General features: G+C 43.5%; 1 protein-coding gene and 1 long non-coding RNA gene across 40 annotated transcripts in view; one reads left to right on the forward strand and one right to left on the reverse strand.

Annotated features, from left to right (window-relative positions):
* The window catches only part of MAGI1 (membrane associated guanylate kinase, WW and PDZ domain containing 1), a 475,361-nt gene that overhangs the window by 73,177 nt on the left and 375,338 nt on the right, over window positions 1-26,846 (forward strand). Inside the window, exon 1 of one of the 39 annotated variants that reach the window (XM_083722600.1) lies at window positions 21,114-21,379. The exons of the other annotated variants lie outside the window; for them this stretch is intronic. The gene's annotated coding sequence lies outside the window, so the exon portion shown is untranslated. Of the gene's footprint in view, window positions 1-21,113; window positions 21,380-26,846 lie in introns of those variants that run through there. 39 annotated transcript variants of the gene reach the window in all.
* The window catches only part of LOC310838190, a 582,108-nt gene continuing 580,730 nt past the window's right edge, over window positions 25,469-26,846 (reverse strand). The window contains exon 3 of the long non-coding RNA XR_014560780.1: window positions 25,469-26,071. This is a non-coding gene — a long non-coding RNA (uncharacterized lncRNA). The remainder of the gene's footprint in view (window positions 26,072-26,846) is intronic.

The following is a 26,846-nucleotide window of genomic DNA, read 5'->3' on the forward strand; positions in this document are numbered from 1 at the left end:
ATTTTGTGTGTTGCGTGAACTGCTTCCTGGCCATTGTTGAGGGCACTGCCTGCTGTTGCTTTCATTGTCCTTTGGGGATGAATGTGCGAGACTAGCAACCACTTACTAGCACAGAAGATTGCTGTTTGTTTAAGGAAGAAGGAACACTGCACTCATGATGTCACCCAGAAGGGTATTACTACCGAATGAGAAAATTGGAGAAAGTATCGTGAAATCATTTACTTACTTGTTTTCTATGCATCTCTCTGCCCACAAGCCTGGAAGAAAAGTATGGAATAGGTCTGTGAAGCGGCTGGCTAGAAGGCTACTGAGAATTCCCCTTTTATGATACTTGTTGTACCTTAAGAGCCCTGTTGTCCTTAAAAAGCCATACCAGTCTCTCTGCACATGGCGTCCCTTTTTTATAAGCACGTTCTGGGTCTGGCGCCACCCGTGAACTTCATTAAATAGGCCATCGGTCCTGTTAAATAATCAAAACTTACTTTTGTGTAGCAATAGAATTAAGTGCTGGGATGCCTTTGCATATGCTACATGCAAAGCAAACAAAAACGGTGCAGAGAAGCGGCATGTATAAGATATGCTCAGGAGCCAATTGCAAGAAGCATATGCTTTGGAGACCTAGAGCTCCTGGCAACTTGGCTTTGCTGATTCATACAGCAGAGTAATGAGTGTTTTCTTTGGCTGACAGGACATTGCCACAGTTCCCCAGAAGTGACCTTTCCCCCTCCCCTCCCCAAAACCTGCAGAGCCTCCTATGTAGTGTTGCCAGCTTAGGAAACAGCTGCTTTTCTAGGCAGTGTCCAAGGAAAGAGATGACTCATCCAGCTGAATCCAGCCTAGACATGAAAGTTTTGCCTAGCCTACGGGGTTCAGCAAATCCCATCTTTAGCAGACAGGGTCGCAGCAATGAGGAGAGCAAGAGAATTTTGAAAGAAAGCATATAACAACCTCTACTTATTGCAGTCAGGTACCATTGAAATGCAGCGCTCAGAGAATCGCCACGCTTGGGAACAAGTGAGCTAAAATCTTCCCTTAATGTGATTATATTTTCCTTTCATAGTCAGTGTGTCGTATCAGACAGAATGTTGCCTGCTCATGTTCTGGAAGAACTTGCCTATGTTTTTGTAACCAGTTTTTCAGGCTGCAGAGGGGTATCTGTCTCTGCCCCCACCCCACCCCGCCAGATTATAATTTTGTTTTGAAGACACTTGCATTTCATGCTGTTGTCACCTCAATTCTAATAGTCAGTTTGAATGGATAGACAAGATCAGACCAGGATCCTCCACTCGCTTTTGTTGCATTGGACCATAACTGGGATCTTGGCAGCCTTCCAAATGACTGGCCGTTTTTGCAAAAATGTTTCATACTCTGAATAAACTTCCTTTGGGTGTGCAACTAGTCACTGTGAGTTGCCCTCCTTGAAGCCAATTCATTGCCCACTAACAATAACAATTTTATAGCACTTTGAAAGTGTTTTAGGATGTATTTCATTAAAACAACATTTTCTAATGCCTCTTGCATAGGTAACAATTCTCCTCCTTGGCTATCCTATGATGAAGGTTTATTTATGTATAAAACAATTTCTGTACTGTTTTATGGCCCTTGCAAGGACCCTTAAAGCTTTTTACACAAAGCAGGGATGGAGAACCTGTGGATTACTTTGCTGAGCACGTTGTTGGACTCCCAATTGCATCATTCCTGGTCACTGGTCATGCTGCCAGTGGATGATGGAGTTGACGTCCAGCAACACCTGGAGGTCTACAAGTTCCACATTCCTGACACAAATGAATAAAAAAAACCAAACCCAAACAACATCAAATAATAAAAAAAGATAACAAAGTCAAAAACTTCCATGTGGTGGAATAGTATTTTCACTGCTTGTCTAGCTACCATCAGAGTTGGGCAGCGTTAGTTCCAGGTTTTACAGGGCCTTTAGGCAAGACACCTGCCTCCTCCATCATTAAGTCCATCTCCTCACTGCCCTTATCACCAGCTGCTCCTCCTGTTCTTTTCACATCAGTGCTACCACCTGCTTGCTTGCCAGGCAGAACGCCAGTGAGCAAGCAGGCGGGAGCATCTACTCTTCCTTCTTGTCACCACTGGTGTCTGCAACAGAGTGAGAAGCTGACAAACAAATAGAAGAAGAGGAGCAGGCCCAAGGCTCTTTTGTCAGTGGAGATCTTGCTGGGGTCTTTGCCTGCCTGCCTGGGCCTACTCTTGATGCCAGCTTCTGAGGATGAAGCTGGTTGTCTCACCTCCTTTAGAAGGTTCAGTTATGCAAGGCAGGTTCTGGAAGTGCCCTCATTGTGAGAAGTGAGGTTACAGGGAATCAGGCAGAGGGCATTCTTGGTAATCGCACCCACCCTGTGGAACGCCCTCATGTCAGATGTCAAGGAAATAAACATCTATCTGACTTTTAGAAGACATCTGAAGGAAACCCTGTATAGGGACGTTTTAAATGTTAGATGTTTTACTGTGGTTTTATAATTTGTTGAAAGCTACGTAGAATGGCTGGGGCAACCCAGTTGGATGGGCAGCATATAAATTTGTTGTTGTTGTTGTTGTTGTTGTTGTTGTTGTTGTTGTTGTTGTTGTTGTTATCCTGCTTTCTTCTGTGGCAAGCAGCTTTGACTTCCTAGACATAGTAGGATATGATACGACAGTGACAGCTTGATACCCTCTTTCTCATGCAGAGGGAAGGCTTTTGAGAACAGCAGCTTTCACTATATTAAGTACAATATTCAAGAATGGTTAATCACTGGATTAGATGGTCAAATACTCACAAGGTTTTCTCTGTTTGTGGTTATACATGTACATACGTTTCTCTCTCTCTTTCTCTGTCTCTCTCGGCAAATTCATGCTAAATTTGTATTAAAATCAGTTCAGTGTTCTATGAGCCTTGTTGGAGGTCTGGTAACTCCAGTTGCTTCTGGGTGAAACTGACTCAAGCCATTTCAGCTGGATTTCAGACCTTGTTTGGGGGGCAGAAGCAACCTTGGTTGCCTTGTCCGATGACCTTCATGTAGAAAAAGACAGAAGGGACGTACAAACAGATTTATGTTCCTGCACTTCTCAGCAGCTTTTTGATATTGTGAACCATGCTATCCTTTTGCACAGGTTGTTCCGTTAGGCCCTGCTACAGAGACACCTCTTGGCAGTGGTTCCCCTCTTCCTTGGATGGCCATTTCCAAAAATTAACAACCTCAGCCTTTCTTGTTGTTTTGCTTATCTTCCAGCTTGAATAATTGGAAACCAACTCATTACTTTCCGACATTTTAGTGGATCGTAATAATAAAAGGAATGGGACGCAGGTGGCGCTGTGGGCTAAAGCCTCAGCGCCTAGGACTTGCCGATCAAAAGGTCAGTGGTTCGAATCCCTGCGGCGGGGTGCGCTCCCGCTGCTCGGTCCCAGCGCCTGCCAACCTAGCAGTTCGAAAGCACCTCCGGGTGCAAGTAGATAAATAGGGACCGCTTTCTAGCGGGAAGGTAAACGGCGTTTCCGTGTGCGGCTCTGGCTCGCCAGAGCAGCGATGTCACGCTGGCCACGTGACCCGGAAGTGTCTCTGGACAGCGCTGGCCCCTGGCCTCTTAAGTGAGATGGGCGCACAACCCCAGAGTCTGTCAAGACTGGCCCGTACGGGCAGGGGTACCTTTACCTTTTTTAACAATAAAAGGAAACAGATGGGAGTCTGAGAATTTGGGGTTAGTTTGCCATCAGGCTAGCCTGGGTTTTTCCTATAGCCTAGGACTGGGAAACCCCAGGTGATTGGATCATCTAAGCACTTGGACATCCTTCCATCCCTGTGATGGGCTCATGTTCCTTGAAACTTCTGGCGCCTCCGGACTGATTAAGAACGAAAGGACTCCAAACTTTGTGTACCAAGTCCAGAATTGTTGGTACTTCAGTGTTAACATTTTAAAAGAAATCCCCAAATGGGTGACCTCATTATTTATGTTCATGATGGACGGTGGTTGTGGAAATATCTGTTGTTAGTTGTGGCTCTTTCCCACACCACTCCCAGCAGCTCTCAGATGTGCCAAGGAGACACACAGAGAATGCTTGAGAAATTGGCCGTGAGCTCAGTACAAGAATGTGTTGGTCTTAGTCTTGCTTCACAATGGGAAAACATGCTGTTTGTGCTATGTCATTCTGTTTCTGAAACAGTAGAGAGTCTGCTTAACAAAAACGCCTCGGACAAAGTCTGGTTAAACAGTAATGGATCTTTATCGCTACATTAGTAGGTGCGCTGTAAATATGGCAAGCAGAAAATATGTGCTCATGTGACTGGCCGCCCATCAAGGTTAAAGTATGAAATACTGCTACAGTTACTCATGGAAATCAAAGGTTGTATTTGTCGTGTGGGAATCGATCTAACACACTTATCTTCTCCTTCTCCTTCTCCCCCACCCCTCGGGGCTGTTAATCCCAGCATGTTTTAAGACTTGGCAAATTCCTGGAACCTGGTGCTCTATAAAGCAATTCTCCATTAGGCCTGCATTAGGAAATGCCAAAGGTTCTCTCTTTCGCCCTCCCCCCAAAAAGCCACTAATAATGAAAATTAATATATGCATTGCCGTTCATGTGAAAATTGCACTTGAATGAAAGCTTGTTCTCATAAAATGTTAAACCGCAGCATAATCTTGCCTTCTGATTCTCAAGCCAAGTTGGAGCAGAAGACATGATGCTTGTGTCTGTTGGTGCTTAGAGCAACAGAAATCCAAAGTAGGCCATTTGCTCAGGCCCTGTGTCCATAAAACCAGTTTTGTTTGGTTCCTAAGTCCTTTCCCTAACTGGGTCTTGACAGTGAGATATACTCTCTGGAAAAATAAATGTGAACATAGTCACCATTTGTAGGTTTGGGGAAGGATATCAGGTTGTAGCTCTCGCCAGCATGGCCAGGGGTCGGGAGCGATGTGGGATGTGCTTGGGCAACAGATTCCCAACTACTGGGAAATACTTTTTCTTTCAGGAGTGATCAGAATGTCCTTTTGTTGTCGTTTAGTTGTGTCCGACTCTTCGTGACCCCATGGACCAGAACACGCCAGGCACTTCTGTCTTCCACTGCCTCACGCAGTTTAGTCAAACTCATGCTGGTAGCTTCGAGAACACTATCCAACCATCTCGTCCTCTGTCGTCCCCTTCTCCTTGTGCCCTCCATCTTTCCCAACATCCAGGGAGTCTTCTCTTCTCGTGAGGTGGCCAAAGTATTGGAGCCTCAGCTTCAGGATCTGTCCTTCCAGTGAACACTCAGGGCTGATTTTCTTAAGAATGGATCGGTTTGATCTTCTTGCAGTCCAGGGGACTCTCAAGAGTCTCTGCCAGCACCAAAATTCAAAAGCATCAATTCTTTGGCGATCAGCCTTTGTCCTTGGAGTTTTCTTGGCAGGGATACTGGAGTGGCTTGCTGGTTCCTGCTCCAGGTGGATCACGTTTGGTCAAAACTCTTCACTATGACCTGTCCATCTTGGGTGGCCCTGCACGGCATAGCTCACAGCTTCTCCGAATTACTCAAGCCCCTTCGTCACGGCAAATAACAGAAAGCAGCTTTCCTACATTGTGGAAGGTGGGGAAGAAGGTCCATAGCTCTGGTGTAGATCATCTCCTTTGCCTACAGAAGTCCCCAGGCTCAATCTTCAGGCAGGGGCAAGACAGAACTCTGTCTGAGGCCCTGGAGAGCTGCTGCCAATCAGTGTAGACAATACTGAGCTAGATGGGCCAATGATCTGACTCACCATAAGGTCTCTGGTTATGTTCAAGTTATATGGCTGGGGGAAGATTACTTTTCTCTTCCTCACTGCTCATCCTTCCATCACCTTGTAGCCCAAGCTGGCAGGAATCTTTCAGTGTCAGCCAAGTGTGAGCTGTCACTGAGGTGAGCCAGCCACATGGCTGTTAAATGACATGTGATGCATGTTGGGCAACAGGGCAGTTGGGAGATTTTGGGTCCAAAAAGAGCCTACGCTAACTCTGTTTTAGCTGTACCGACTACTTGCCCAGACTGCATAGTTTTTAAAAACCCAGGTCTGTGGAAGGAGGAACGAGTATAAATATGGTACAAAGTGTCTGAAAACGATGGTGTTTTTTAAGTAAAGCATTTCATTTTGTCACACTTTATTGCATGCTGGGTTTTAAAAACTGGCTGTGGTCTCCTGTTACTTCATAAATGCAACGGCTTGAGACGGCAACATGATGAAGTTAATATGGCTGCAACTAAAATATTTATTGCAGTTTTAAGGGAGAGATTAGAGCGTACAAAAATTCTGCATAGTTTATTAAAACCGCCATGCAGTGTTTTAAAAGTTCAAATGTTCACGGCTGGTTGTTGTCTTATTTAAAAGGACAATAAAGCTCGCTATACTGCACTTGACAGTTCTCAAAGCCTTGTTTGGCACAATTAAAGGCTTAGGCATGCTTGCTCTTAGAGACACGTGCCTTCAGAGCTGTTTTCTGAAGGGAAACCGCTATGAAGTTTCCCGGTGATTCTCAGTGAAACTCGTGGCTCTGGAAATATCTTCCCCTTGAAGCCACTCTGCTGCAAATATCTGTCTTCACCTTCAGCAATGTGCTGAGAATTGTATACGAAAGAGAAGGATAATCTATTTTTCTCTTTTGTGCCCTCTTTGTCCCATGATCTAAGATTATGCTCCGCAAGCAATAAGAATAAAGTTGTAGGCTTTGTTGCATTGTTGAACAAACATCTTGTGGCACGGGTGGGGAAGGCTGAATCGTGCTAAGGGCCGTGTTCCCTCCAGAACAGCCTTTTAAGGTCCACATGCCTAGAGATGTGAAGGACTGAGGGGGGGGGGTACCCTGAAAAAATTCAGGGGGGATGGCAACATTTCTTTCCATTTCCCCCAAAGCCTTTTTCGGATCCCTGTACCTTCTGCAGGTGAAATAAACTTGTATGTGTTCGGGAATACTTCATTCCAAATAAAAACTGCTAGCACATTTGCAAAGCTGAGCAGTGTGGGGTATGGTTTCGAACTGGATGCGGGACTTTGTGTTGAGTTTCCTGCATTGCAGGGGGTTGGACTAGATGACCGTCAGGGTCCCTTCCAACAGTTCTATGAAGAAAGAAATTGATGTGTGAAAGGCTTGAAGCTTATTTCAATCTAGGCAAACCTTCTGTTTTTAGAGGTCCATGATAAATATGATGACAAATATGAAGAAAGTGAATCTGATAGTGATAGCTTAGAAAAAAGAGACTGATTCAATTTCATGAATGTTCATTTAGATTTGTTCCTCCTCCCTGCTTTTTCTCAGCTCTTTTTATTTCTGCTTGACACTGTGGAAAATGGGAGAAGACATAATAATTTCCAGAGTAAATAATAATTTGCTTTACAATTATGCTGATGGTTTCTGTGTTGTTGTTGTTTTTTGCATTCTGGTTTTTTGTGTGTTTTTTGCATGCTTGGTTCCTTACCATTCAGCAGATTATACCTACATTTGTAACAACAACAACAACTTTTTAAAAATAAAATCCTTCTCATTCACTTTCTCATTAATTGATGGAGAATGGTTGGAGGAAATGTAGGGTTACGTTTTTCTTACAGCACATAATTCTGCTCTGCACAGATACATGCATCCCTGCACATGGATCTGCAAACATATAGCCATATTACAGACAGAGTGAGAAACATCCACATTCCCACATGATCCCCGTGCTGTACCTTAAACCTATCAGCTTCCTTCTCTGTCTTCTTGTTCAGACAGATATATTATAGGCTTTGTCCTGTTTACAGCTTCCTCCTCCTCACACTACTCTCTCAGACCTCAAGATGAGAGGTCATCTTTAACTCTCCTCTGAGGGACAAAGGAGAAAACACGGCTGCCTTGTTTTTTCTCTAGACTAGTTAGGTAAAGGTAAAGGGACCTCTGACCGCTAGGTCCAGTCGCAGATGACTCATTGGGACGCGGGTGGCGCTGTGGGTTAAACCACAGAGCCCTAGGGCTTGCCGATCAGAAGGTCGGCGGTTCGAATCCCCACGACGGGTGAACTAATTAGGTTAGGTTGCAACTAGAAATTTTTCTATACAAGTTATGTGTTTCCTACAATAAACAATTTTATTATTTCCTTGCTTACAAACATCTCTCTGTGTCTGATTGCAGCAAGTAAAGTCCACTCTCTTAAGACCTACCGGCGAAACGCTGCTCACTCTGCAGATGTTTCAGTAGATAATTGACCTGATTATCCCAACAGTTTCTGCAGTGAGTGTTCTCTTTGCTGGTCTACTCTTTGAGCCTCGGATAACCTGATGGCTAGTGACAAGTTGTTTGTAGTAGATGGCTCTGGTGCTGCTGTAACTTCTAAGTGGGGAGAAAAGAGTCTGGGACCAGTGTGTTTGCAAAATTATGATTCCTGCAGCATTTCAGAGAAGGTCATGCTACATGGTTGAATGCTTGCTTGTTCTTTTTATACAAACACACACAGAGAGACAGAGAGACAAACAGACAGAGAGAGGGATAAATTGGCATTGGTAAAAAAAGAGCAACTCCTAAGAGCCTTGTCTAGCATGCGCATGAAAAGACTTTGTCATTTATTTTAAAGCTGGCAAACTGAACAGAAGTGAGCACCTAAATTCAGTTAATACCGAAGATAACCCTGGCATCATTCATGCTTGTAATAGTTAAGAATTTATGCCCTCCTTTGTGAATTCAAGCTTTAATTTATCGCTTCAGCCTTCCAAAGGTGTAAATACTTTTATTCCTGGAACCGTAACCATGGAAAACAGATGAGTTTTTATCGCAATTAAAAATATCCAGCTTCAAATTCAGATGGGAATACAGCACGCAAGTTACCTTGTTCTTACAAAAATGCAAAATGAATTTGGAAACATACTTAAGAGGATATTTGGTGTGGCTTCTCCCTTGTTCCCCTCCTTACTGTTCTTCAGGTAGTTGTGAGCAGTGCAGACATTGTACCCGAACCGCAAGTTATAACCGAACTTTTACTGCTATACATTTTACTTACCAGATATTATTGGTTGATCTTCATCTTGACATTCTGGGAAGGGGGAATGTCCTCTGGAGGTTGCTATGATCCTAAAGCTGATGCTCCAATACTTTGGCCACCTCATGAGAAGAGAAGACTCCCTGGGAAAGACCCTGATGTTGGGAAAGATGGAGGGCACAAGGAGAAGGGGATGACAGAGGACGAGATGGTTGGACAGTGTTCTTGAAGCTACCAGCATGAGTTTGACCAAACTGCGGGAGGCAGTGGAAGACAGGAGTGCCTGGCGTGCTCTGGTCCATGGGGTCACGAAGAGTTGGACACGACTAAACAACAACATGATCTGTTTGAGGGACCTTGAATAGATTCTTGGTTCTAGATAAAAGATTTGAGTGCTTAATGAGGGCTTAATGACACTGGATGAAATTTCTCTTACACCTTTTGCTGTGCCCTCTGCCCTTACAAGTGTTGCGCCTCTTTGAGCGCCTATTAAGGTATTTTTTATAAGGCCACTCAGTGCCACTGAAGCAGTTGTAACTTGGTAGTTCACAATGCATATTGTCATCACCATCACAACGGAGATCCTTCGTGGCTGTCATTGCTGGTAATGTGCAAAGGAACGTGTTTAAAGTAGTTCCTTGCCATTTATTCCAGTTTTTATGGAGCCTATCTATATCAGATGCTGTATGAAAAGCACCCACTAGCCCTTGTGGCACACACAAATGCATCTTAACTATGCACTGACCCCACAACATATAGCATGTGCGATGATCTGTTGCCCAGTGATGTATCTCCACTGGCGTACAAACACAGGTGTTTAAGCCTCTCACAACATGGTGGTCACTTACGTATCGCCAGAGAAGAGGGTGCAGTTTTGCAGGAAATGTGCATATGAAAACATTTCACATATGGAAATTTGTAAACAAGTACAGTAAGTTAAAATAGAAATGCACTACGTTTCACTATAGTGGGAAAGACTTTTACTTCTGAGGTTCTCTTCTGTAAAGCAGAACACATGGCTGCTCTACATCTCTGTTGACACCAGACTGTGTGGACAGGTTTGGTGTTTTTTGGGGGGCACCAAACACCTTGGTGAAATCTAGGAGGAAAAAATGGGTTGCCCACATCCTTACAACCTTGTCTTGGGTATCTATGTTTGCTAGACAGTGTTCTTTTTCACAAGCTCCCCGCCACCCCTGTGTGGTTACAGGTGCTGCTCACAGACAGACATATTGTCAGGGAACTGCCATCGGAAAGGCAGGCGGTGGAAGGGCTCTCGGACGCTAAGAGAGACTCGGCAGCAGAGGAAGGTACCAGCAGGGGGAGGGAAAGAGCTCAGAGAGAAAGTGAGTCGGAGGGAGGGCTCCGAGAGACTGCCAGTGAAAACAGTGGAGAAGTCTCAGGACCCCCCATAGGTACACCCACTCCTCGCCGGAGACGCGTTTCCGTTAAGGAACTTTTACGTTGGAGCAGATTCCGCAAACGCCCACTGTCAGATTCTGCTAGCGATTGAGGGAGTCATGTTTAAGGGGGCTCCGCTTAAGGCAGAGTTTGAGAACCAGGCCCAAGCTCTGAGGGACTAAGCTTTAACGCACAAGCAGCTCATCATCCCATCACACATATGTTCCAGCAGGTAAAAATAGCTAATCTCTTACCTCCTTTTGAAATCAGCTCAGTTTGCTTTAATTTAAGCCAAGGCTGTAGGCAGCCAACGCCCACCCATCCCGAACTACTACTGCTTTCATTGGGGGCCATACAGTTCTTCTTCAAGAACAGCAGGACATTTGAACCCACCGCAAGGTTGTAGAAAATGGTCCCACGAATTACCTAAGCTATGGTGCTGAGACTGCAACTGCTCCAGGATTCAGATTTCCAACAATATGGCTACAGTGCAAGGGAAGGAAGCTTTTTTTCCTTTTATGCAGGATGCACCTGCAATGTTTTCTCTCCTTTGCTTTGTATTAATATTTATGTGCAGATATGCACGTGCTCTCTTCTAAGATCATATACCGTTACATGCAGTGACAAACTCCAGAGGCAGGGCTGAAGGATTTAGTTTCCTTCTGGATGAGTGTGCGCCAGAGACTTGCGGCACTTCCGTGATATCTGTTTATTTACAAATGCGCATGTTGAGCACGGCGGAGCAGTCATGCACAGAGGCAGTTGAAATCTGTAAGGCATTGGTTCCTCAGAAGAAGAAGAAGAGGAGGAGGAGTTTGGACTTGATACCCTGCCTTTCACTCCCCTTAAGGAGTCTCAAAGCAGCTAACAATCTCCTTTTCCCTTCCTCCCCCACAACAAACACTGTGAGGTGAATGAGACTGAGAGACTTCAGAGAAGTGTGACTAGCTGCATGTGGAGGAGTGGGGAATCGAACCTGGTTCACCAGATTATGAGCTGATAGACCACTGCTCCTAACCACTACATCACACTGGCTCTCACACGCCAGTATGCTTTCGTCATCTCCCAGTAACACTGTTCCTTTTCCAAGCTAGCTCAAAGCTGATGCTGCCAGGTACCTAACTACAAACTGCTGACAGAACTCTGTTGCTGCCACCATCCTGCAGAGTTTAATTTAGTTTAGGTGCAGGTTATGCAAAACAAGAATTCATGTTGAGTTAACATTATTGATAGAATCTGTGTATAAAAAACTGTATGTGCCAACTTGAGGTTTAATAATATTTACCAACTTGGTGTTTAACTGCTGCCAGTTGGAGTATATCAGTGTTTCTTAAACTTGGGTCTCCAACTAGACCCAACTCCCACCATCCCTGACCACTAGTCATGATGGGAGTTGTAGTCCAACAACAGTCAGGGAACCAAGTTTGAGAAAAACACCGGAATGTATGAAGTACTGAGCTAGATGGAGCAGTGGTCTGACTCAGCATGTGGCAGCTTCCTATGTTCCTAAACTTTTAAGCAACAATACCAACACACATGACAGAATATATAGGTGCCTTCTGGGTTTTAAGCAGCATTTTGTGTTCCTGGGAAATCTGAATTGATGGCTGGTCAGCCCCCACCCTCCCGCCCTGCCGGCTGGCTGGCTAGTGTCATTGCTCATTCAACTATAAGCATTATTTATTAACCTCATAACTATTTCTTTCCAACAGAGTTCTGTCTGCACCCCCTAGTGGTATGGGGGGGAAACGTATCCATGGGACATATGAGAGCTTACCTGCGTTGCCAAAGGGCTTGGCGTAACACGGGTCTGAAAAGTGAACATTAATTTGGAGATGGCCTGGATAAAATATAGGAGCGTGTCAGCAGCGCTGCAAAGCACATGATTGATCTGAGTTTCGCTAAATGGCTCTGGACCTGAAAATAAATAAATAAATAAACAGAACATTAGCATATAGAGAGGGTTCGCTGCATGTGACAGAACCTGCTTGGCTGTAAACTTCCAGTCACAATGAAATATAATGGCGGGCTTAAGGGTTTTCCTGTAGCTATATTTTGATGGCGTCTCTACTTCCTAATTTGTTGGACAGGTGAGCTCTGATTTCTCTAGGCACACTTTGCGCAAGTTAATATATTCTGGCTTGACTATTCAAACCAGCAATAAAGAAAGGGACCCCCTATGATGACTTTGTACATAATCCTCTTATGTAGCTGCAGGGCTGTCTCATTTTTTTTCTGCTAAGTTATTCTGTTCCAGCTTGTTCCCTTTAGCATGTATATCATTTCCCCTCCTTCTCTTTGTGCTGTGCTGGGTATTCAAAACACTGCTTTCCCAGACTTTTAAGATAATGAGCCCTCCTTAAGATGTTTGAGGAGATGCTGGGGAAGGAGATAACCATGCTTTTAAATCCTCCCCCCCCCCAAAAAAAAAACCCCTTTGCGAAGCCTGATTTTTCTCAGCATGTTGACAGGTGAGAATGGGAATCTTGCAATGCCGGCAGTGCAAGAAGGTGATAACAGCAGAAAAAGCTTTTCATGCTTAAAGCAGTTTGGTTCCAGGTGCTTTTCCTCCTTTCGTGTGGACCCACAGCATGTGGAGATCCACAGATGAGGTCCCAATCCCCGTTCCACCGTTGTCTGAACGGGGGCATGTGAATTTGCAAGAGGAGGCCTTTTGGGTAGTGGCACCCAGGCTTCAAAATTAGTTGTTCCCTAGGTATCACCACAGCTCTCTGCCTGCCTCCTTTGAGCTGCCAGGTCAAAACACATTGCTTCAGCAAATGAATGACATGAGTAGTTCAGGTGACTTTCCTTTCTTTTTATTAGCTATCAGAACATAAATAACATGGCCATTCATACAACAACAGCTTACGTAATGCAACAATTTTACCGCCTCGACAATTATTATTATTATTATTTGGTATAAGGCGTATCATAACAGTTGAGAATAAAAATAAGCAATTATAACTACAGTGGTACCTCGGGTTCAGTACTTAATTCGTTCCGGAGGTCCGTACTTAACCTGAAACTGTTCTTAACCTGAAGCACCACTTTAGCTAATGGGGCATCCCGCTGCCGCCGGAGTATGATTTCTGTTCTCATCCTGAAGCAAAATTCTTAACCCGAGGTACTATTTCTGGGTTAGCGGAGTCTGTAACCTGAAGCGTATGTAACCTGAAGCATCTGTAACCCGAGGTACCACTGTATGTGAAAAGCTAGATAAAATGAAAATTTGCAACAGCAGTAGACTTACTTGCACTGCTAATTGACTAATTAGTCTGTTTGCAGCAAAAAGACATAGGCCGGAGGTCTAGAAGCTGCAGAATGAGCTGGAGCCCTGAGGTGGTGGATGGGGTGCCATTTTTGAAGACTCGTTGTCCAAACAAACTCAGTTCCCCACAAGCAGAGAATTAGTTGGAACAGAGGACACTGCCATAGACAGGACCAGACATACTGGTTGATGTATTGTCTTCAGTACTCTGAAGCAGCTTTCTAAGGTTTCAGGCAATCCTTATTGAAGATGCTGGGGTTCAAACCTGAGGCCTTCTATATGCAAGGCAGATGCTGTACGACTGAGCTACCACTGAGCTATGGCCCTTAGGAAGCTACGTTATGCCGCGTCAGCCCATTGGTCCATTTAGGTCAGTATTGTCCTCTCTGCCACTGAATTATGGTAGGTACAGGACTAGGTTTGAGCCTTCTCTGCTATGCTTGTTTTCCATTTGAAGGAGAGATGTTTGTTTTCTTTCTTTTCTTCTTTTTTGCATAGGGGAATCTTTTTTATTTTTTTATTTTGTTTATAAATTATATTTCACACTTGCTGTTTGAATGTTGGCTGTCTATTCTGCCATCTTGAGACTTGACTGCCTCATTCTACTGGGTGTCAAAATAAGCTATTTATTTGGCTGCACTTCCACACATGTTTGCACGGAACTGCGTAAACACCCTATATTTAAAGCATGTCATTTCCTCCAAATAATCCTGGCAACTGTGCTTTATCCCTCACAGAGCTACAGTTCTTCCTCCAACACCTTCAACAAGCCATAGTTCCCAGGATAATGTGCTTTAAATGTATGGTATGTACACAGCTACTGTGTCATTCAAATTTGTGGGATTTGTGGGTTTTAAAGTGAATGATCTTGTCAGCTTTCCCAGAAACTTTAATTCTGAAGGCATCTCTACCAGCTGACCATAATGGGGACCCTTTTTTGAAACACAGATGTTGGAATCAGGACCTGAGCACAAGAGCACTCTCTCCCCTCCTGCAGTGTTCACCAACTGGTTCTCAGGAACATTATTCCCTCTGTCTGTGGAGACAGAGCACAGCCATTATGGCTAGTAGCCACAGATAGCCTTCTCCCCCATGAATTTGTCTAATCCTCTTTTAAAGCCCTCCAAGTTGGTGGCCATCACTGCCTCCCGAAGTTTAACTGTGTGCTGCGTGGAATAGCTGCTTTCTTTTACCTTTCCTGAATCTTTCAACATTCAGCTTCGTTGGAATTCTGGAGAGAAGGAGGAAAACCTTTTCTTTATCCACCGTCTCAGTGTCATGTATAATTTTATAGACTCTGTCATTCTACCTCTTACTCTGCACAGTATTCAAAATACAGTTGCATTTGTTTGTAGTTTGTATTGGGCTCAGGACCACAATACCTCAAGGACAACCTCTTTCCATATGAACCTACCTGGACCCTGAGATCATCTTCTGAGGCCCTCCTTCGTGAGGTTCGGAGGATGGCAAACGAGAACGAACCTTCTCTGCAGTGGCTCCCTGTGTGTGGAATGCTTTCCCCAGGGAAGTTTGCCTGGCACCTTCATCATACACCTTTAGGCACCAGGCAAAAAAGTTCCTTTTTAACCAGGCTTTTGGTTGATTTGATTGACATCCTATGCCCTTTTAAAATGTGTTTTTTTTTTTGTGGATGGGTATTGGGTTGCTGCTTTTTTTTAATTAGGTATTTTGTCGTTTTATATCTTGATTTTATTCTGTGAACCGCCCTGACAACCCTGGGTATAGGTGGTATATAAATTCAATAAATAGTAACAACAATAGTTTTGTAGTTTCTCCTACTGCAGTTTATTCACTTCTTGCACAATGTAGATCAGTTAACAGAAACAGAAGTGAATAAACTGCAGTGGGAGTAACTACAAAACTACACACACAAGCACATCATAACACTTTGTATATGGAAAATCTGATCTTTTCATGATGAATTTACGCTGTGATCTGTATTTAACCTAGGAACTGCTAGTTTAAAAATCTAATTAGTCCTTCTTGGTGACTTGTCTACAGAAGTGAGTGTAGGCCAGAATTGGTAACTACCCCTAGGAAGATGAAACAGACTAGCTTTAAAGACAGAACTGTGAAGGAATGAAAGGAGGGAGAGAGAGACAGAGTAGGGGTGGGGGTGGGAAATTAAATCCTACCGCAAAATTCCCCTTGAGGTTTTTTTCCTTGCCCCTGGACATTTTCTCTTAATTAGTCTTGTCCTTAGATCAGTATAGTCAATACTTCATGATCTGATTTGCAGTGTCCAGAGAAGAGAGTGAGACAGAAAGCCCCCTTGTTTGTTTCATCTGGCTATACTGATATTGGCTGGTGTAATCCATGTGCACATACGTATATCGACTTCAAGCAGAATATTCTTCTTAAGCCTTCTATGGGTGCCTCTAAATGGAGATTGTAAGGCAGCGCTTCAGCAACACTGAACAATTTTTATTATCGTATACACGCTACCAGGGAACCCTAATTTTTGTGCGAAGGTAAGCTAAATTTGGTGCCAATAGCAGCTGAAGCCTGTGATTGCCATGATGTGGGGAAATTTTCACGTTTCTGAAATTTCTGAAATTCCATTAATCACTGGGAAAGACCAGACTCTATATAACAGTTCTGCTGGAAGTCTTTTATTTCCTAGTGATCCCAGGTTGTCTTAGGAATATGCATTCTAACCCAGCCACTTTTTTTAAAAAAAGAAAAGTTAAGATGTGTTAGATGCTGAATTTTTAGTTCGTACCATATTTTGGATTTGCGTAGCACAGTCATGGAAATGGAGAAACATTGTTTTCTCCCAGTAGTGTCAAAAGGCATTAATGCTTTTTAAATTTTATTTTACGAGCAGTGGGGAGATAACTCCCACATAGAGCAAGAGGTTGATTAGCAGAGTAGGATATGCGAGGAATCCATGCATGTTTGTGTATGAATGAGCATGCGTACACATACACTGGGGACCAGACCCCAGGCATTGCACCAAAATAACCAACCAGGGCTCTGTTTTCCCGTTTTTGTTGGAGTTTGCTGCTGGAGGTTGAAAGAGGGCTTCTAGTCCACCAGATGCAAGAAACTGAGCTGCTATCTTTGCTTTTGGGATTTTGCTGTGTGAAGAGGAGTTGAAGTCGTATTTTTTGAGCATTGCTGATTGGTCTGGAAGGGAGGTGGAGGAGATGATTTTGAGCTCTAACTGCAGATTGGGAACCTGGCTCGCTACTCGGCACGGTCAATTTCTTTTATATAAGTGTCCTCCCCTTCTATGTTGACGTTTAAAGCTGAGCTGGGCTTGGATATGATGCCTTACTTTTTATCAAGGGCAATGACAGTGATAAATATTCAACTTTCAGTCCTGAAGACAGGTAGCATGTTATACACTTCAAGTTGTAAACAGAAAGATACATCACAAGCAAGACCTACGAAAAGGCTTTGTTGATCAATGAAAGCTGTGTTTGGAGCAACGCTTGGGGTTGTTTGCCTGGAAACTGCTTTCTCCCCAGAGAACATGCACTCCTTAACAACTGTTCAATTAACTATGGTACATATACTTGCCATGTAGTTTGCAGCTTCCTTCCCCTTGAAATTTGATTATTTAAAGGAAAGCTGTATGTGTAATACAAAAGTTTGCATATTTTTTTGCACTGACTATACCAGGCATAGGCAAACTCGGCCCTCCAGATGTTTGGGACTACAATTCCCACCATCCCTGACCACTGTTAGCTAGGGATCATGGGAGTTGTAGTCCCAAAACATCTGGAGGGCCGGGTTTGCCTATGCCTGGACTATACAGTGCAAAAAAAAAAGAGCAAACTTTTTTTAGTGACACAGAGAACTGTGTTTCAGAAAAGGAAAAGGAGCTGGAAGTTGGCTGTGCTTCTGCTTTAGCCAGCAAAAAGTCTCCTCACTTGAATTTGCATATGCAGATATTGTTGGCTTCAAGACCCCATCAGCCTCAGCCAGATCTAGCCCTGCAACATCTGGAGGGCATCCCTGTGACTAACTCAGGGCTCCCACTTGTCGTCTCTCTGCAATTCCATGTGTAGCTGCAAGACAGGAAACTGGTTGGCTCACCACATTTAGAGATCATTCCCAACAACAAGGTCTGTGACCATGCAGATAGCAGTCCTGAGTTTCCACACTGATCACCTGCTGTAACCCACTGATGTCAGCCTGGCTGTAAGGAAAAATAATCTGACTGGATGCTTGCTTCTGGCCACTGGTTGAAGGTGTCTGTGTGGAGTGGCATTTCATACATATAAATGCAACTTGATGGGAGCCTCATGGGGGAAGTGAGGACAGGAACAAAATGCAGAAAGAGAGAGTGTGTAGCAACAAGCGGGAAAATACGGTGACTTTGATCCTGGATCCGTTGAGCCTGCCGGCGTAACAGCCTGGGTTTCCTGCAAAGGAAATAGGTAATACTTATTGTGCCTGGCAGCCAAATTACATAATCTTGAATCAGGGAGCTGTCGGATCATTTAGAACGAGATCGGCTTCAGTTTGCTTTCCTCTGGATGCAGGCATCCATGGCTGCCTGTCGCCAGGCATTAAGCCTTCACCAGATTGGCAGGGAGACTATTAGACGTCTTCTGTGGTTGAAGAGCAGCGGTGCAAGGGAACATCTTAATGAGATTTGGGCGCCGGTGGCAGAGGGAGGGGGGTGAGAGTTGACATGAGGACATGTTGCCAGCTTCAAACTGTATTATGATGTAGAACAGAGCAGAATTATTTCTTGCCGTATATAATACAGGACACGAGCCTGTGCTATTGACACAAATCAGAATTTTGATGGCTGGCAGAACATTGCCATCGTTGTCACACCTCTGCCCAGTTAATTTTCGTGACCTGTCAGGCAGAACATCCTTGCTGTCCTTTTATCTTGACAAGGCTCAGAGTCCACCCTCCTTGGCAGGATTTATTTATTATATTGATACCAAAATGTCCTTCCTTGCTTTTCTGTATTGACTACAGTCAAATTGGCTTTACAGCATTGACAGCGACTAAAAGTCTAAAATAATATAAATCCAGCAGCGGCAAGTCAGCAGAAGACTTTTAGGAAGTGTGCAGGCTGAAAATGTCTGATGAAATAAAACAACATCCGCCGTGTAATAGCAAGCAATGAAAGGGCCAACAAATCTCTCTTGAGGGCCACTGAATATTCTGGAAGTTTCTTGAGCACCCCCTCCCCTGGGTACCTCTGAGGGAGGGAGAAGGGATGCCTTAGAAAAACGATGCAATTATTTGGTGCTCCTTAAGCCGGGAAAAGGTGAGCCTGGAAACAAATAGGCAGCCAATGAAATTGATAAGGGGTCAGAATAATAGGTAGCTGAGTTCCAAAACAGTGGATGTTTCTGAAATGACTTTAAAGGCAATCCCCCACATAGGTTGGATCATGCTGGTGCTTATTTATTAAATTTGTATATTGCTCTTCATCTGTAAATCCCAGGGCGGCTCAGAACACAAAAATACAGGTTAAAAAACCCCAAAATTCATAGTAAGAACAAGAATAAACCAATAACCCCTCCCCAACACATCAAAAAGGGTATCTGATGTTAATCAGCCAAAGGCCTGGTTGAAGAGGGACATTTTCGCCTGGCACATAAAGGTATATCATGAAGGCATCAGCTGAACTTCCCTTAAGGCGCATGCTCTGGTACGGGTGTACAAAGTCCTGTACAGCTTTGGACTAGGATACCTTAAAGTAAACACACATATCCCAGTGCTCTGTGGGAAAGGGCCTCCTGCAGATACACTCACAACAGCTTGTCGGTTCTGTGTGAGGTAGAATCCAGGCCTTTAGTGTGAATGGCACCTAGTACCCTCATGAACTCCCTCCTGTTGCATATTGGGCAGGTGCAGTTCTTTTTTAGTACCTATTGAAGACCTTCCTTTTTTCATGCTGCCTTTTAAGTGGAGTCTTTGAAACACACAAGGTTTCTCTCCCCCATCCCCAGTGTGCCCTCGACAACAGTGTTTTGTGGTTGTACACACCATTTGTCCTCTTAACATGGCAGATGCTATTCATGTTGTCTGTGTGTGATGTGGGCATGTCTTCTTCACACTGGTGGAAACCTTCCCCTCAGCTAGTGTTTCCACAGACCTTTAAAACAACAGCAACAACAAAACGCCACCGTCAGTCTTTCAAAAGGGAGAGGCTGGGAATGGTGTGTTGCTATACTGAGATACAGAGGAGATACCGTATTTTCCCGGGTATAAGACTAGGTTTTTTTAAACCAAAAAATTAGGTTTTATATTGGGGCTCGTCTTATACACGGGTAGTGCTGAGGGGTGTTTTCTTAATTTGGAGTCCCCCAAAATAGGGGGCGTCTTATACGTGGGGGCGTCTTATACGCGAAAAAATATGGTACTTCCATTCAAGTTACCGTGCTAATTCCTGTTTTGCCTATTTCATTCATGCACAAGTCAAACCTAGTGAGAGGCTGTGGTTGCAGCCCTGATAAACCAAGAGGTCAGTCCCAGTAGGAGCTGATCTGAGAAAGTGCTCTCTGTGTACACAGGTATACAGCAAGTGCGTGAGAAGTGTGTCTCGACACATAATGGAGTATAAACTAAACCAATTCATGAACCAAGAACCTATACATTGACTACTAATAATGAAACATATGTTGTAGATATTTTTCCACATTTATTATGCTATTTTTGTGATATACAAATGGCGTGAGAGAACTTGTTTGTGTAACATTATTCTTGTTTATAAAACCCAATTAAAAAAAATGGATTATAACCGTTTCAGCTTTTGATTGACAAATAGTGTTGGACAGGGACAATATTTGGATGAGGTTGTGTGTGCAGCACCCCCAGCATTCAAAACTGAATGCATATTATCATTCAATGTGCATTCGCTCTCTGCATCTTTATTGGACACACACACAGTATAAATGAATATAGGAAATTGACTGTTGCTGATGTTTTTATTGTTAAATCTCTTGGAGATCTTTCACAGGAAACGATTCGTAAATTAACGGAAATAGCATGAATGAAATGAAATATGCAAATAAAACCAAGTGTCTCTCCGTCTCTTGTGTGTCTGATTTATTTTCCATGAGGTGAAAGAGGAAAATGATACAAATGACTATTGGTTTTATATAATATTCATTCCTCAAACCTTCCAGAGAAGTTTGTTGCTAGGGAGTGACTGAGTATTAAAAGAACAAATTAGAACAAAATGAAAACTTCAGTGTAAGCAATTCGAACGGAGACCGTTTTGAAGGGGAAAAGTCCACTCTTCCCCATCTAAGTGCATGACTCTACATGAATCACTGCACTTTCCTTTTTATGTGTAGAGAAGCACTGCCTCCCCAGACAACTCTTCCTTGTTCAACTTGAAATTCCAGTGGAACTATATCAAATCACTGCTACTCTTCAAGAATTCTGAAAATGGGGCAGGAATGGACAAGTGTGGAATACCAGTAAAACGCGATGGAGTCCCAGCAGACTATTCTTTTAACATTAATCACCACGTGCCTTTTGATCCGTGCTTTGTGGTGGCATGTGTGTTTCTGGGTTTGCGGGGAAGTCTACCTCATGCGCATAGACAAGCGCACACACCCTTTTTGCTTGCTGTGCATCACTAAAACTCCCCCCCCCCTTTTGAGAAACCGCGTTGCAAGGCAGCTCTAGGCATGCTCAAAATCTCCTTAAGGAGTCAGAAAGTAAAGAAGGGGAACACACCATTTTTGTTTTTTTGTAAAGTAACTTCAGCAGGCTTTGACTTTAGATCCTAAGGGTGAAGAAGAAACAGGTAAGAAGCTCCTATTATTATTATTATTATTATTATTATTATTATTATTATTCCACAGGCATCTCCAAAGTGAATCCTTTTGCAGAAATGAATTCCAACTTCCTCTTTAAAAACTGATCTTGTGTTCTGTTCACAAGTTCTGTTGCTTATTGTTTGAGGCGTCTTGCGCTGACTTCTTTTGTCAGGAAGCCATCTTGTATGCGCACTCTCTCCCCCCCCCTCTCTCTCTATATATATCAGTGTGTATTTATTTGGGGTGTATTTTTCCAGTTAAGTTCTCCAGGAGCTGGTGCTCAGGTGGTAGCCTCTTCAGTGAGGCAGATGGGCTTCAGAGCATGCCAGGAATACTCTGACTGAATGTTTTCGTTCAAAGAAGCTGTGTACATTTAATTCTTGTTTTACAACAAACACACCCACACACGCACACAGGCAGCGTGCCTCACTCGCACCTGCTTTCTTTCAAAAAATAAAAGCTGCAAGCCCAGGTTATTTCTCTTAGAGGGGGGACGTGCCCTTCTTCTAACGTGCTTCAGTTTTGTTAACTGTGTGAAGCTAAATCCTGTTACCACGTAAAGTTTTTTTAAAATGTATTTTTATTAAAGATATTCGTTACCATGCAAAGTTGAGGGTTTTACCCCCTAGGCATAGTTGTGTTAGCAACAATCTTCCTTCCTTCCTTCCTTCCTTCCTTCCTTCCTTCCTTCCTTCCTTCCTTCCCTGTTAAACATGTAAATTGAGCACTGACTGACAACATAGAGCATGTTAAATCCCACAATCGTTAAGATGCTGGGCATTTGGGTGTTAAAAGATTACTTACACAGCTCAATTTCTATACTTCAGGGTCACTTACAAAGCTTTGTGATGTACGGGTTTTACGTGTGCACGGTGCGTTTGTGCAACTTGAAGGATGGCAGCACAATGGTAGTTACGGAGCAGCTTCCTTTTTAAAAAGTGCACGCTATTTTTACCTTTTGGGGAAAAGTTTGGAAGCCTGGGCTCATTGTGTTGGAAGGCCATATTTTGTGGAGGTCTGGTGTGCATTTTGCTCTTTAGGGAAACTAGGTTTAACATTGCTTTCGGAACTGAGTAGCTTGTTCTCTTTTTATAATTGTGCAGTTTATGTTCCCATGCCTTTTTCTTTTTAAAGTAATATGGTACTTTGTGGGTAAATAGGACAGGAATTATATGGAGCTGGAAACCCTTTTGTCCTCCCCACCTTATCATTGTTACAATTATCATTATCGTCATCATTATCATTATATCATCATTACTATTTGCTAGGTAAATATTTGAGAGTCACCAGATTGGTAATGTGCCTTTTTAATTATTAAACAGGTGGTGTTAGACAACAAGGTATTTTGGAATGTATGACCTATTCACATCAAGCTTGCAGAAGAATGTTGGGAAATGATACATTTCATTCCTTTCCAAATTGGTTCGATATGATGTGACAATTGCTAACTGGCTAAGACTTTTCCAATTACTTTTCGTGGTGGCAATTTCTTTATAGTGTGCATCCTTCTGCAGACAGATACATGGTTGCCAAAAGCAAATGCTGTGTGATATGCAGTAAGCAGCAATGGGTACTAAAGTAACTGTGTAGGAAGTTCCCTTGAACCAGACCAATTTTTAGCTCCTCAAGCCCCTATAGGCTGCCTTCACACACACAGGTAATGGTTTGCTTTGAATTTGGCCCCATACCACGTCTCCCCTTGCAGGAGCTACAAACCACAATTCTTGCCTTAGTGTTGCATCCCAACTGGAAACAATAGTTTGCTTCCCTCCAAACTAATTACCTTGTGAAGCCAAGATTTGATAGTGGATGCAGAACTGGACCTCTAGACAATCTTCATTTCAAGTTTCAAGCCTTTGTGGTTGCACTGATATTCCTGCAAGTGTGTGTGGTTGGTGCCCACTGAGATCTGAGAAGTAGGTGATGTTTCATTTGGTATATTTTCTAGCTGCTCTTGCCTGTGCAGCTCAATGAAGATCTGGGATGGGGTGGCCAAAAAACCTGTGTCTGTTGAAGTCTTTCTTTTCATCAGGTGAGGGGACATGTATCGACTACTAGGATATAGGATAAGTGTTTGCTTTGTAATGGTGGCAGCAGTTGTGGAGAAATGAGCCTTGCAGCTCTTTAAACACTAACAAATTTATAATCATAATAATAATAATATTATTTATACCCCACCCATCTGGCTGGGTTTCCCCAGCCACTCTGGGAGGCTTCCAAAAGAATATTAAAATACAATAGTCTATTAAACATTAAAAGCTTCCCTAAACAGGGTTGCCTTCAGATGTCTTCTAAAAGTCTGGTAGTAGTTGTTCTCTTTGACATCTGGTGAGGAGGGCGTTCCACAGGGTGGGTGCCACTACTGAGAAGGCCCTCTGCCTGGTTCCCCGTAACATGGCTTCTCGCAGCGAGGGAACCGCCAGAAGGCGGTTGCTTATGTTTTCATGGACTAGTAGTTTTCATGGACCAGAAATCCACTTCATCAGATGCATGAAGCATTGGCCTGAGTTACAGGTTTACTTATTCTTCTCCTGGGGGGTTGGATTGGTTATTACATCACAATAAGCAGCTGCACATTGTACTGCAATTGCCACTGCAGTACAGAACGGCACTGTCTTTCAGCATGACCTACCTCGCAGGAGTGTTGTGAGGATAAAATGGAAACCAGGGTGCAGAAGAGCTCTTGCGAGGACAGTGCACAGTGGTATTATAGATATACTCCTGTGTTCTCTCTGTCTCTCCTGCAGCGTGTACATTGTAATAGACGAACCAGTTTTATCTGACCCATTATTCATTCATGCACTCAACGTTCTATTTAAGGAATGTTTCGAAGCGTCCACTGAACTTGTGATTTACGTCCTTTTAAGTGTATTACGACTGAAATGCTTGTGCTGGGTGATGCTGATGGGAAACACCACTGAATTACAGGGTGGTGGCATTCTGTTTTGTTTTTTAAAAAGTGATCTTGACTCCACTAATGACACATACGACAAGGGCATTTTAATTTTATTGTTTGGTAGGACTGAGAAATATCAGATGTGCTTATCCCATGTACAGTATTTGATTCTGACGTATTTCAGGGGATCTTTCTTCAAACTTTAGATCTGGTACTTAAAATGCATAGCCTGGACTGTGGAAGTGAGAAGCCCCTTAACAACATAGTATTGGGTAATGGGCTTTTGACTTGAGCACTGCGTTCAGCAGGTCCCTTGGGCTATGCTAAAACCATGGAGCCTTCTGGGTATTCATACACACACGGGTGGATTTCATACAGACGATAGTTCCTTCCACAAGGTTCTAACCCCTGTGGATTCTGGAAAGAGAATTGGCATTTCGTGGCAAATTCTGCTGAAGGTTCAGTGTACTAAGCTCCTAAATGTTGAAGGCATCATCCCATCCAAACCAGAACACATTTATTTAAATGTAATGCAGATTTTCCTGGGGGTGCATGCACATTTGATGAGTGAAATAATTTGAAATGGATGCTGCTGTAGTTAGACATACAATACCCATCTTTAAGCTCAGGGTGCTTGTTATTGCTGCAGGAAATAATCACTACTATTAGATTTTGCTACCTATCTGTCAAAAGCCAGTTTTGCCTTAACTGTCAGAGTAGCTAAGAGGCTAGGGGAAGGCAATGCATATTTTTATTTATTAAAAGTAGTTCCACATGTAGTTCTCAGATATTACAGGGTGATACTGTTTTGCTGGCTCTACAATTTCCTGCTTATTTTTGTGCTCCCCCTGACCACAAAACCTGCTCATTCTTCATATTTGTAACTAGAAAATTACCAAATCATTGTAAGCTGCCTGCTCGTTTACCTCATAAGCTTATACTGGGTAAGAAAGCTAGTCTTATACAGAGTCAGATGCTGGGGTTTGAACCATGATCTTTTGAATGCAAAGCAGATGTTCTACCACAGAGCCGCTCCCCCTTTTCCCCATCCTGGAGAAAAGGGGAGGGCAAAACAATGTTGTGCATGTATAAGAAATGCAAGAGGCATGGTAAATACGATTTAACATTAATTGTGAGGGTAATTTGGCAGTAATCTTGATGAGATATTAAGGAGCTAATTTATTCCTTTTTGATTTTGGTTCTAAGCTGCAGACTTGGCACTCTGAAACTGCATAAAATTTAGATTAAGCATTCATAAGGGGAATTTTGTGGTGAAAAACCATTAATCTTACCAAAGTGCTCTTTATTACTGACTTAACTCCCCACCCTCAAATCTTTCCTAGTGCTAAATTACCAAATGCACATCATGAGGAAGACTCATCTATGGCATCATAACCTCCCCGTCTTTGCCTGTTCCACGTGTTCCTCTAGGACTACTGTGGTGACATTAATAGTCACCAAAATAAAGTCATACAAGATTTCCCCCCCCCCCCCCAGCTTTGTTAATTCCATGGCTGATTCAATAACAAAGGAGCACAGATAAGTGAGAAGCACACTGTGGCATCTCACCCACTGCTTTTGAAAGTTCCGTTGGCTTCAAAAGCAGTTTGCCATGTGTAGGGATAAGGGCACATTGGGACTGCTTCATCTGAGGAGGCCCTGTGCAACTATCTGCATGGTTGTTTAGATATTGGTGGCCTTCAAGAAACCTAGAGCTGATGTACTCATTTCACAGGGTAAAGGTAAAGGTACCCCTGACCGTTAGGTCCAGTCGCGGACGACTCTGGGGTTGCGGCGCTCATCTTGCTTTACTGGCCGAGGGAGCCAGCGTTTGTCTGCAGACAGTTTTTCTGGGTCATGTGGCCAACATGACTAAGCCGCTTCTGGCGAACAAGAGCAGCGCACGGAAACACTGTTTACCTTCCCGCCAGAGCGGTACCTATTTATCTACTTGCACTTCGTGCTTTCGAACTGCTAGGTTGGCAGGAGCAGGGACTGAACAACGGGAGCTCACCCCATTGCAGAGATTCAAACTGCCAGCCTTCTGATCAGCAAGCCTAGGCTCTGTGGTTTAACCCACAGCGCCACCCGCATCCCAGGGTTTCACAGGGTAGAGTTGCAGAATTCTGCGATGTACTTTTTCAGGCTGCAGGTAGAGGGCTCCTCTTTAGTTGGGTGGATCTGGGGTGTGCAACATGTCTGTGGGTTGTATGGGAGTAGCTGCAGTGGTTCATACTTTTAATCGGCAACAATTAATGAATTATCAAACGAGTTCAACAAAAAAGGGGGGGGGAGAAGCCCTGTATCCTACAAAATGCTGACGTATGATAGGTGTGCAAAGGACACACTCTTAGTGTTAAATAACGATATCCTTTACGGCAGCATTAAGTGAAGACCTCTGGGATTTTAAATCTCTTGAGTGAGGAAGGGAATAATCTCTAGCCAGCCATGCCCTTCAGGAGAGAACTTAAGGGCTTTTACTTTTTAATAGCCTGTTATATTTGAATTCTCCTCTTTTGTGATTGTAAATGAATCTCCCTGGCACATTTATAAGGAGG

This window comes from Podarcis gaigeae (genome assembly GCF_964106915.1).
Source record: "Podarcis gaigeae genome assembly, chromosome: 2".
In the NCBI taxonomy this organism is placed as follows: Eukaryota; Metazoa; Chordata; class Lepidosauria; order Squamata; family Lacertidae; genus Podarcis; species Podarcis gaigeae.